The sequence below is a fragment of the Physeter macrocephalus genome, chromosome 21 (genome assembly GCF_002837175.3).
Source record: "Physeter macrocephalus isolate SW-GA chromosome 21, ASM283717v5, whole genome shotgun sequence".
NCBI lineage: Eukaryota > Metazoa > Chordata > Mammalia > Artiodactyla > Physeteridae > Physeter > Physeter macrocephalus.
In genome coordinates, this window is record NC_041234.1 from 100,370,625 (window position 1) to 100,384,147 (window position 13,523).

Consider the following 13,523-nt stretch of genomic DNA (forward strand, 5'->3'; position numbering starts at 1 on the left):
GCCTGCGCGTCCGGAGCCTGTGCCCCGCAACGGGAGGGCCCGCAGCAGTGAGAGGCCCGCGTCCCACAAAAAAAAAAAAAAAAAAAGATATCAGTAGTTAAATTAATCAATTTTAATTAAAAAAATCTTTAACCCAATATTTAATCTCTCACAAAAGCAAGGAGCATGTATTATAGAATTAAATAAAATGTACTATATACAGGGTGCTGTAGGAAATACAAAATAAATAAAGCATAATATTTTATCTCAAGAAGTTTAAAGTTATTAGAGAAGGTAAACATGTTCACCAGTGCACTACTAACTAATGAAGAAAAGTTAGTGCTAAGTAGAAATATATGCTATGATAAAACAGCCTACTATCCAATTTGCTGATTATTTATAAAGAAAACCTTCCTTAAACGAAGTTCAGAGGTTTTGGTTCTTGTAGGGTTTTCTTCTTCATTTCCCGTAATAGTTTTTCCAAACATTGAGGAAAAAAAGTTTATTTTATAGTCAGAGAAATGTTGCTATTTTTTTTGCTTCACAGTGGGGAATCTCACTACAATCCTAAAAGAGAAACAGAAGATATCAAAAAGAGAGAAGCACACAACATCCCTAGCATTTCTGCAGTTAAACTTGTTACTTATATAGTGTATTGGCTGAGACTTTTTTGTTTGTTTTTGTTTTTTTTTAATTTAGTTATTAAATGCTTACACAGTTCTTACTCTGTTTCAGGCACTACTACTATAGCACTATCTCTTTCTTTGCCTTTCAAATGAACAGTGCTTTCAGGTTGCTTACCTGCTTATTGGTATATTACTTTGTCCCACCCTTCCCTGTTCAACCACTCTAAGAACTCTAGGCCTTTTCTCTGCTGCCCTTAATAAAATACATCTATTTAAAGGATCTGCCAGGTGATGGTATGCAAATATGTGATAACCTAATGATGAGGTAGCAAATGTGTTTATTTACTAACTCTGATGTATTGGCTGCCCTTCTTAGAGGTACTAGGTTAGAGTTCAGGCACTTTATTAGTTTCTCTCTGTTATCTCATTTAATACCCACTACAACACTCAGAGAGACATTGTATTCTCATTTTACATATGTGGAAACTGAGACTCAAAGGTTCGGATAACATGACTAAAGATTGGTAGTTGAACCAAGGCATCTCGGACTTCAAAGCCTGTGCTTTTTCCACTCTTGAAGACATTCTGTCCTAATCCTGAGATGGAGAATACCTGGTATGTAAGCTTTCACTCTTCTGTTCCACTTTCTTAGTGGTCAATGCTGAATAGTCACAATCCATTTCAGCCCAGTACTCTAGCCGCCACTACAAAGCTGACTGAAATTGACATGAGAAATGAGATAGTTTTATCACCCTGGCCATAATCCAAATGTGAAACTTTTCTCATTTTATGTTTAATGCTTTTAAATACTTATTTTAACTGATATGAAATCTATCCACAGTTGTTTGCAGGTAACAACTCAGACTGACAAAAGACAAAAAGAAGACAGAAAAGGGATCAAAGTTCAGTTTTAGCACCATGGCAGATTTTCCAAAAAAGGAAGTTTATAGGGTTAAAAATAAGCTAAAACAAGTGTTTTTTCTACATCTAGATCAGCAATAGTCTTTGCTGAACCAAGTTGAAAAACAATTTTAATCTTAGGATGGTGATGCATAATTAAACACATAAATGTCAAATTCAGAAACAACCTTGAATTCAACCATGAAATGTATATTTTAGAATAATTATCTCAGTGCTAAGACATACAAGGATGTAAGGAAGGTGTGCGAGCTACCTGTTCATTTCTTTCCCAAGCTAAACAGCAAATGACTTTCAGTCAAATCCATGTATTCATTTAAATGAACCCAGAAGCTCTTGTGCACTATGGGTAGCTGGTTTGCTGCTTTTTTGCATTAAATGCATTTCTAGGACTCTATTTCATAAAACAAGCATATATGTGGAATTATTTTTTATTATTTATTTATATTATATTTTTATTAGTTAAGTTTTAATTTGTAACAATTAAATCAGTGGGGAGGGCTTCCCTGGTGGCGCAGTGGTTGAGAGTCCGCCTGCCAATGCAGGGGACATGGGTTCGTGCCCCGGTCCGGGAAGATCCCACATGCCGTGGAGCGGCTAGGCCTGTGAGCCATGGTCATTGAGCCTGCGCGTCCGACAGGCTCCGCAATGGGAGAGGCCACCACAGTGAGAGGCCCGCGTACCGAAAAAAAAAAAAAAAAAAAAAAAAAAAAAATCAGTGGGGAATATAGCAATTTAAGGTTATTGGGGATTAGTATATATTATACTGAAAAATATACATATTTTTTCCATTGTAAGATGTAGCAATAGGGTGATAGCATATGCATTTTTTTCTTTGCAGTATCCTTGCTAAAACTGCCACAAGAATATTCCAGCAATTTAATTTAGAACATTTTAATGCAGATGTCTATTAGTAAAAACAGCCTTCTCAACCAACATTTATGTTGGAGTGGTATAGAAACCAAACTGACATCACTGACAAGCAATAAAAATGGTAACAATTACAAAAATAACTGTGACTTCTAATACTTATATACTACTTTTTTGTTTATAAAGCACTCCACATACACTTTGCTCATTTAATCTTCATAATAACCACTAGATTGCTTATAGTGTAGGTCAGTGGTTTTTCACTTCCAGAAATATGATTCAGCAGATCTGGGTGGACCTGAATCTTACGTATTCATCTGCAGGTAATTCTAAAGGAATATTGGTACTCAGAATTCTGATTCACTCAGACCAGCAAAGTAAGCAGCACCTGGGAGCTTGTAAGAAATGCAGAAACTTAGGCCCCACTCCAGACCTACTGAATAGGAATTTGCCTCTTATCAAGATTCCCCAGGTGATTCATATGTACGTTAAAGTTTGAGAAGCAGTGCTCTAACCACACTTTGTAGGTATGTATGGTTATGCTCACTTTGAAGCTTAGTGACCTCATCTGCAGATCAGCAAGCTTTCAGTCAAAGGTCTCTGCTAGCATTGTCATTCATTTATAGGAAGGTGAAGAAGACATATACAGTTCCTGCCTTTATGGAGTTCATAGTCTACTGCAGGGTTTACAGTCATCATCATCATCACCATGGTCATCATCATCATTGTTATTGTTAGTCTTATTATTATTAAAGCCAGATATTACAAGGATAATAGAAGTAGACTGAGAAGAGGAGGATCGAATGCTTTTAATCGGCAGTGTAGCACAAGAAAAGGCAAGGAAAAGTTAACATATTACTTGGGCTTCATAGAGAGAGCGGTCATGGCAAAAGGTACCTATGGCTGAAGAAGGGTATAGGAGGGAAATAGGAGAAGGACAAGAAAACAACACTTGTCCCGAAGTGTATAAGTCATTTTCACAAAGTCATAGTGAGTTCATTTTGATAGGTAAAACATTTCGTGTTAGACATAATAGACAATAGGGAAAATAACACATGTGAATGCTCTCTAGCTCCTGCCTCAACATTTTCGTAGTTCTGGCCTCCCTAGGGTTGTGTGCCCAGGGCTTACTCACCTCTTCTGAAGGTTTTAGAAACAAGTTCTATCCTGCTGTTGTTATAAGAGGACTGATTCCACATGAATCACCCATCACTTCTCAGGACCTAAGTCTCTCTCACATGAATGTACGAATGGCAGACACACACACACAGACACAGACACGCACACACAGACACAGACACACACACACACACACGCACACACCATGTTAGCATAAATGACATGTTTTCTGTGAAAGCAAAACAAGCAAACTCAGGAAGGAAAGTGGCATTGTCTTACATTTTTGCAAGTGTCTTATGTTTCACTCACACACACACACACACCTGCTTGACCTAATGCTTCAGGGGTGAAAAGTAAGGCATTCTTAGATTGAATTTCTGCCTGTCCCAGAGTACACACCAGGAACCCATTGCTTGTATTGATAAATCTCTTAATTAGATGATGGGATTCACTCTCAATTAGAGAAACAGACTGAGGTGTTTCCTTTAAAGATAAAGCTATTGCAAAGTGTGTGGGGCAGTTTGGTAGTGAAAAAGGCGACTAGGCACATCACCTGGAGCCTCCTTGCATTTGCAGGTGTGAATACACAAACAAAACAATTACTCCAGTCAAGAGGTACTTCACCAGGGCTCGGAGAGAGAAGGGGAAGAATCGGTGCTGCTGAGTATTTAACAAATGTCCTCTGAGATTAATTCCCACAAAAAAAGATAATCACCCCCACCCAGCTATACTACTTTAGTATACTTTTCCTGAAACCCCACTGAATTTCTGGAAAAGAAGATGAAGATCATGCTTAGAATGCAAGCAGAAACAAGCACTTTTCTATCTATGGATTTACTGCATCTAAAAATATCTACTGTTTTACTGAGGTAGTCAGCTGTGTTTTGTGCCATTTCTTTCATCCATCCATCCATCCATTCATTCAATGAGTAGCATCTATATTGTACCCAACTCTATACTAACCACATAATCACATTCAAATGTGTGAAAGAATAAGTCACTGTCCTCCAGGAGTTCATTAGAAAGACATTTGGCAAGACATTCCATCAGATAGTTAGAGAAAAAATTAAGTCTGTGTGTTAGAAAATGTGTAAGGGAGAGTTGGGGTGGGTGTGTGTGTGTGTGTGTGTGAGCATATGCAGGAAGAAGTCTAAGAAAAATTAGAACATGCAGGATACTTACTAATATGTTGGAGATGAATCATAATTTAGGTCTTGAAAAGAGGGCAGACTTTGCATTAGGCTGCTTTTAAAGGATATAAAAGAACCTGTTAAAAAGCTGAGAATCCGGTTACTAATGAGACCTTTTTTGGCTATAGGATGTCAATGGTACAGCTTGATATTTTCATTAAATTTGATTGGTTATCCTAGTGTATAGACCATCCCACTTTTTTTTACTTCATCCAATAGGTTACTAATACATATTTTCATCCATAAGTTATTCATTATATAGGAAATACTTGTATGTAGGCAAAATATGCCCTCAAGAGCTCTACAAAGATATGCTGTCCAGAATAAATAATTCTTCAACATTTTTTGCTGATATTACAAGGGAAAAAGATCTTTTACTGCAAAGGAAGAAATAAGGCTTAAAATTGAAATCCAAAAGGAAAGAGAATGCAGAAATTTAAATACATATTTATGTGCAAATGAAGCCAACCCTAGAACCGGGAGATTTACCAATGACCTATCTCAATGGCGAGGATTTCCACAGTGAGTGGCCTGGGGCTCCTTTTGACTTAGTAAACCTAAGGAAAGTGGTACAAATTCCAGGGGCCAGCAACAAACCACAAGATTTTCCTCTGTTCATCAGGCATAACTAAAATATTTTCAAGGGAGTTTCAATTAAACAATAGGTCAAATATATGTTTGAATTTAAATGTTTACTCTATTGTTTAGGCATTATATTGATAGATAGGCACCTATGAGAGAGAATGAATCAACGTCCTAGATATTTAAACATATTGCAGACATGAAGAGAGAATCAACTCATCTGACAGTTTGTTGACTTTTTGGGATACATACTAGAATTTTAAAATAAAATACAAATGTCAGAGAAGTTTCTGCACATATTTTACTATGATCAACAAACAGTTGTCAAAAAGTACCAGACAACCAAGAAAGTTTACTTTTACTTTGTATTTCCTTTTAATGTAGGCAACACAACTAATACTTTTGTGTTGAAAATATACCCTGTTGATATTTACAAGATGCCTCGCTATTAAAAAATCAGTTCTCCCTATTTCATGATTGCAATCTCAGAACTCAAGAGATTCCCTTGGTAGATACTTATTAACATCAGATTTACAACTTACTCTCCAATCAAAATAAAAAGTTCAACATTTTTTCCTCCTGGGGAAACCACTAACTTTAACAAAGTTTTGTGAACTCATGCCATCAATATGTATTCCTCCTTCTGCAACTTTGATTCAGCTGAAGATGTATAAGACATCAATTTCAATAGCACAGAAACAATATTTACACTGCTTTAGGCTTTATTTTCCTCAGTTGATTTGAGCTGTTATAATCTGAACTCTAAGCATAGCAATCTGACTCTGAGGCTCTAGATTTTGCACAATGTGCTCACCCCAGAGGTACTGTTGTCACAAAACATGTTGGTAATAAATTATGGGGAGTTCAATGCAAGCCCATCCTCATTATAGGAAGACCAATACAAAGAGTTTCTTTCTGATAATGTGCCCAGGACAAAATCTTGGGCCCAAGCAAGAGAAAATAATTGTCTACTTTTTCAGTCTCATTTTTTATACTTTATGCTCCAACACTACCAATTCCCCTGTGTCTCCTTTGTTTGGTAGTTATTGCTTTTTTTAATTTATTGAAGTATAGCTGATTTGCAATGTTGTGTTGGTTTCTGGTGTACAGCAAAGTGACTCAGCTATTTCCCTGTGTCTCCTTGTACACACCACAATGATGCTTGAGTTGAACTCTGCTTAGCACTGTCCTCTCTGCAAATTCATTCTTCAAACTCTTCACCCACTCAGCCATTAACACACAACTCTTACCTTAGCTCTTTCAGAAAAGCCTTTTTTTCCGCCTTCAATCATTTCCTCACCTCCACCCAGGCTGATTTAATTCTCATCCCTCTGGTTCTCTTAGCTCTAGCTATGCATATATCATTTTTATAGTGTTTCACCTTAGGTACATAAGGCTAAAATAATGGAGAGTCAAAAAGAACATTTGAAAAACACCTTCCTTAGGAGGATGTCCCACTGAAAATAGACATACAACATCCCAGAGGCCACCCACAAACTACCAGATTTTTCTTTGTTCATCAAGCATAACTAAAATATTTCTCAAGGTCTATTTCAATAATACAACTTGCCAAATGCATGATTTGCTTGAATTGAAATGTTCATTCTATTGTTTGGTAAAAGAGACAGGCATTTAGAAACCAAGGTGTACTTAACTCTCTGAGATTACTCATCGCTAAGGTTGAGTGAAGAGAAGAAAGGGCTGATACTTACTTACTTATGGGCTTCCATAAGTAGATTTTGGGGGAAAGGAGGGGTGAGTGATATCAGACAGCAAAACACCTGTGTTGTTGTCTTTTGGGAGCCTAACAAACCACACTGGTAGTTGGGAGAAGAGTGATAGTGACAGTAAATGGCATAGAAATCTCTGGGAAGGAGACAGTTCTCACTGATATCCCAACCCAAAGCCTCCCTCATACAGCCAAGCTAGTGTTCTTATCTCCAGGTACCTAGAGGTCTAGGTGGTATTCATACATAAGTTCCTGTGTCTCAACCCCTCTGGAGACCCTGAAGTCCTCATGGTCTCAGTCTTCTGCCTTTGCTATTAGTGACGACATTTATGAAGCGACTAGGATGGAGAATGTGGTAAAGAAATATTTGCTTTCTCATCCTCTTCTCTCTCTCCTCTGTCTCCATGTATTTTAGCGTATACTTTGTCTTCAAGGACCAATCACATTTTGGTGTGGCTTGCCCCATATGGTAGAGGATAATAATTCACAACAGAGTGAAACCACAGATTTCTGAAGGATGTTTCCCTCTCCTCCCCTCACCTCTCTTTTCCTCCTGTGGTCTTTTGGCGACCTGGACTTTTCTACTGCATTGACTTTATAGAAAAACAAAGTATTTCATGGATGCTGCAAATCTAAAACCTCTCATTTTATTCCATATAGCTATAAGACAGTAAGGATGTTGGTGTGGAACCCCGTTTAATCATTTTTACTTCAAAGTAGATTTTAAATGTAAACAGCATTTTAGACGACTCACAAGAAGAAGATGGAATTTTTTAAAGTGCATCTCAGTATATTCTACATAGTTGTCATTCCTTTTTTGTTTTGTTTTGTAACAGTTTCAATGAAAAAGTACAAAATAAAGGCCCATTTTCTTGGGTAAATAATGCTGTTTTGAGACCTCTTTAAGTATTGGCAAAGAATAATGCTACTTTATATTAACCTGTGACAATGTTTTGACTCACTCTAACTGATATATACGAATTTAACACTTGATGTTAATTGTTAATTGTCAATACTAAATGACAACCCCCGCCCCCCAATTCCCAGCATATACTTTCTATCCTTATTAACACCATAGAAAATGTATTTATTGAAAGTTCACTGACTGGTAGCCTTGCCTTTGTGCAAGGTGGTAAATATAGGATATCATTATGTATATTCAGATGAGGCAAATGAAGTACAGAATGTTTAAAAATACTGGAGGAAAGAACAAAACTAACTGGCACTTCAACCCCTGCAGAAGGACTGATATCCGTTGGGAAATAGTACCAGAGCTACCCAAGAAGCAAAGGCATCTAATCCTGATGATGTATTGTTTCTGCTTTTCCAGGACTGAATTAGCAGCTTCCATTGGGATCTTTAAATCGCTATCCCTTAAAATTAGATAATAAGGGTTTAGGGTGCAAGCTGGCACCTGGCATTTGTATCCATACTATGCAAAAGTCGGCATTCAAAAAATACACTAAAAATGTGAGATATTTGCACACTTGTTATTCAGCAAGCAATATCACAGAGTAAATATTCATGTAGAGCATCACTGTTAAGGCAGCACTGAAATTCTGCAAAAGAACATGGCATGCTCTTTCTTGTATAAGTTGCATGTCTGATATCAGCCAAAACCTACTAGGCAAATAGGTCATATGGCCCACCTGTATTCATCACCCATCTTGGAAAGGCACTGGAAACCTTAAGATAAGATTTGACATTGTAAAAAAAAATTAACAAACAGAAGCCTTATAAATAAAGTTGGGAGACCAGAAGGAGGAGCTCTCAAGCCCTGTGATGATAGCAGAGCCCAACAAGAAGAAGAAAGACTCTTCTTTTTAACTGGCAAGGATTCAGTCAGTGAAAAGCCATGGACTCTCGGTTTACTCTAGCCCTGCCAACTTCCCTTTCCTCTCTGTAAAAGAGTTCTCCTTCTCTTGCCATTTAGGGAACTTGCACGTGGTTCACCATGGTTTTAGCCTCCAAATTGCAATTCTCTGCTGATCTCAAATAAACCCATCTTCGCTGGAGAAATAGCTGGCAGTCTGTTTGTTTCAGGTCAACATTTTGGTGGCCTATATGAGGACCAGAGAAGATTCCTGATGGCTCTGGGGCTGGTGAGCAAACACGTGCAGTACCCACGATAGAGCCCATTGTTACTCATTGCTTTTCATTCCAACCCTGGAGTTTGAAAGCACGTCTTTCTCCTGGATTCAAGCTCACACACTCTTTGTGTTTGATGCTCTCCAGGCTTACTGAGTATCTATTTAAAGGTTTTGTCCTTCTGGTTAAGGCCTTATTCTGTATGCAAGTACTTGTTTGGCACTCCGGTCTGACTTTGAGAAGCTGAAGCTATTTCACTGAAGCTGGCTAGTCTTCAACCTATTCCCTTTGGAACAGAGGCTGCTTCTCCGGGATCTGGCTAGCCTTCAGCCCATTCCTGTGGGAACAGTGATTGTTTCTCTGAAATGGTGCCGGGTTTTTCAGTCTTTGGCCTATTACTTTGGAAAGGCTATCTTCTAGAGATTGGCTTTAAAAAAAAAAGCCTTCAGCCTGGTTCCTCCAGGACAGACCTGGCTCCTTAAGACTGGCTGGGATTGGCTTGCAAAATGTTTGAACTGAGTTGTTTGTGCTGTACGCTGTTTGAAAACTGTTCTTTAGATGAAAAACCTCTAGGAAACGGAATCCCAGTTATCTAAGTGTTTTAAGTGCGCCCCCCCCCCCCCCACCCCCCCCCGCACCAGGGACTACAGCCAATTTTATGTTTAAAAACTGTGGTCTTTCCCATATGCATTTCTAACTAAAAGGATTGACCTGACCCAAGGCAATTTAGAAATATCAATGGCCATTATGGGGAACTTCTGAAATCCCCGAACTTAATTTCCTTAAAACCAAATTAGATTACAATAGCTCAAAAAACTTCCAGAACTGAGTGGTACGCCCTATTTTGATTGGCATTTTGAGAGTTCCCAATGTTATCAGGACTCTAAAATTGCCTCTCTGCAAAATAAGATGTTAAGATTAACTGAGGCAAACCAACAAGTAGAGAAAGACAAAGTGGCTCCTCCTCTGGCGCCATCTTGTCTCTCTCCCTCTCCTCCTGCACCATATTCTTCCTTCCCTTCTGTGCTGCTTATGCCCTCAATTCCTCCATACTAATTCTCCCGCCAACCTTCTCCCTTCCTCTGAAACTCTTCCCACTGCTATTTCCTCTGAACTGGTTAGAACACATCACTTTAAAGGTGAAGCTTTCTGAGGATCCAAAGGCTAAACCCTTAATTTCTTATACTCCCTGGAATAAAGCTGAACTGTGAGCCTGAGTCAGAGATTTTCCCAAAATAACCAAAGATCCTCACAGACTTGCTGAAGAATTTTATACTGTCATCCAAATGTACCAACCTTGTGTCTCTGACTTACATCAGCTAGTTCATATGCTTAACTGTAAAGGCCAGGCCTGGCATTGGATGAAAACCACTCATTGGGAAAATCCTGACTCTCAGATTACAACTCAGATCACAACTGGGAGTCCAGCTCACTAACTTATTATAATGATTAGGTTCCAGCAATCACTAGATGACTTCATCAAGCAACTCCCAGAGCTTTACCAGAGGCTGTTGATTAGAACAAAATTCAGGTTTGCACACAAAAATCTGAAGAACTTGTTCATGAATATTAGAATCAACTTCAGATTGTTTTTATAGAAAATTCTGGTCTTCCTTCAGGTGTTGATTCTACCCAGGTAGGTTTTAACTCTACATTTATTAATGGGCTGTACTGGGACCTTTCCCTTCTAGTAAAAAGGACCAGGGAGTAATAGGAAACTATGTCCACTCCAGATTTACTTACTCTGGCAAACTCGTTCTCTTGTACTCTAGATGACTCACTTACAAGGAGGACCACAAAAATTCTTCAAATCCAGCAAAGGAAGGCTCCTAAGCGATAGCAAAATCCTCCTAGTTTCTGATATTATTGCACAAAGCCAGGCCATTCGAAAAGAGATTGTTAAAAATTTAAGCATTTTATGTGCCTTCAGCCTCCTACCCAGCCTTTACAATGTCCTCCCAATTCTCAATGGCAGGGCTCCAAGGAACTACCTACATGGGCTCTTCCTAATAATCCTCCCTCTTAATCAGCTTGGAGGAACATTTCTCCAGATTGGAGATGAATCTCTCCAGTCCTAACTGACACCATGTAGGCTGAGACTTCTTAGAGAAGTATCATGCCAGAATTTCTTTCTCTAAAAAGGGGGGAAATAATTCTAAAATATGATAGTTAGTCATCAAAGTAACCAACCAGGTGAATTAAATGATGCTTTGACAACTTTATTTGTTCCATCTCTGATGGTAGCAGAGCAGATTCTGGAAACATCAATCACTTGTCCAAATTGAATCAGCTACCACTTTCCTTATGGGCAAAATCTCCAACGGATGTTGGCAAAAGTCACAGCACACCTCCCATCAGGATTCAAACAGACACATAAAAACCTCTTCCCAGAATTAATCAATACCCTATAAGTAAAGAAGCCCTTCAATTCATAAAGCCCACAATAGAAGATTACAGGCTCAAGGTCTCATTATCCCTTGTGCTAGCCCCTGTAACTCTCCCATTTTACTGGTGAGAAAACCTAAGGGCTGAGGATGTAGGTTTGCCTAGGATCTCCAAGCAAAGAAACAACGTTGCTATCCCTCAACACTCTGCTGTTTTTAACCCTCATACATTAAGAACATCCATTCCCACCAGAGGTAAATTCTTTACTGTAATTGATTTATCCAGCACATTCTTTGGTATTCCAGTTGATAAAGCTAGCCAATATCTTTTGCCTTTACTTGGGAAGAAAAACAATTCACCTGGACATGAATGCCTCAGAGTTATACTGAGAGTTCTTATTTCTTGCAAATCCTGAAGGCTGATCTGGATGACATAAAGTTCCCTAGAGGTTCTACTTTGTTGCAATATGTAGATGATTGGCTTCTTTGCTCTCCTTCTCAAGCCTCTTCACAGGAATACAGTATCCATTTGTTAAAGCTTTTAGCCTTAAAGGGACATAAGGTCACAAAAGAAAAATTGCAGTTTGCCCAAGTCTAGGCTCGATATTTTGGTCATGTGATATCAGAACAAGGGATACACCTAAATCCAGGTAGACTTCATTGTGTCCTAAATTTCCCCAAATCTAAAACTAAGCACCAGCTGTGAGGTTTTCTCAGCCCAATTGGTTATCGCCAAAATTGGATTCCAAATTTCTCTCTTATAGCCAAACCACTATATGTTCTACTCAACAATAATAACCCCAACTCCTTACAGCAAGAATCAGAAAACAAAGCCTCTAAGGCTTTAAAAGGAGAGTTTGATGAAGCCACCTGCCTTTGGGTGGTTATTATCAGATCTCCCTTTTCTTTTCCGCATAAGAAAAGCAAGGGAATGCCGTTGCATTATTCAAGCAAAGTCAACAGAGAACACCATCTATCCATGATGTGTTATAGCTAGCAACTGGACCCTGTGGCATGGGGATACCACCCTTGTCTTACAGCCACTACGGCCACTGCTTTTTTGATGAAGGCCACCAATAAATCATTGTAGGATCCCCTTTAACCATTTTTTGTACCCAATGCAGAAGTTCTCCTGAATTCTCATCACACTGGACATTTCTCAGCCTCACCTCCTATGAAGTCCTTTTGCTAACTACCTCTCACCTAACTCTTTTACATTGTAATAACCTTAACCTGGCTAATCTTCACTCCATCAACAATGAAGTCCCTCACAATGGCTTAACACTGATGGATCACCTCCTGATTCCTCATAACAATCTACAGGAAATTTCACCGGGTAATGTTGACTTCTCATTGTTCACAATGATTCTTATTTAAAAGGTGACAATGGCAAATATTGTGCTGAGTACACTATTACAACTCCTTTTGATGTTATTGAGGCAGCATCTTTATGTATGGCTACTTCAGCCCAACTGGTTGAATGATACACTCTTACATGGGGATGCATTTTAGCCAAGGACAAAACTATCAATATTTATACTGATAGTAGATATGCTTTTGGAGTAGCTCATGATTTTGGAACGTTGTGGAAGCAATGTAGCTTCCTTGCTTCTGGTGGAAATAAAATTTTAAATGGCCTCTATGTTCAGGAATTATTGAATGCAATATATTTACCTGCCACTTTAGCTATTATTAACATTCTGGTGCATTCTAAACTTGACTCTCTGGAAGCTAAAGGAAATCACCTTGCTGATATTTCTGCAAGGAATGCTGCCCTTAAAGCAACCAACAGCAGCCAAACCTCTGTCATGGTCCAAAGGGATATTTTCCCAAATGATAATTCAGAAAAACTGGCTACAGAGGCCCAACAATTGGCCTCAGAAAAGGAAAAACAAGGTTGGAAATTCAACAATTGCTGGTTTGATTTAAAAAGGGAAGCTCTATTTTGGACCAAATAAGAACCCAGGGCTTCCCTGGTGGCGCAGTGGTTGCGCGTCCGCCTGCCGATGCAGGGGAACCGGGTTCGCGCCCCGGTCTG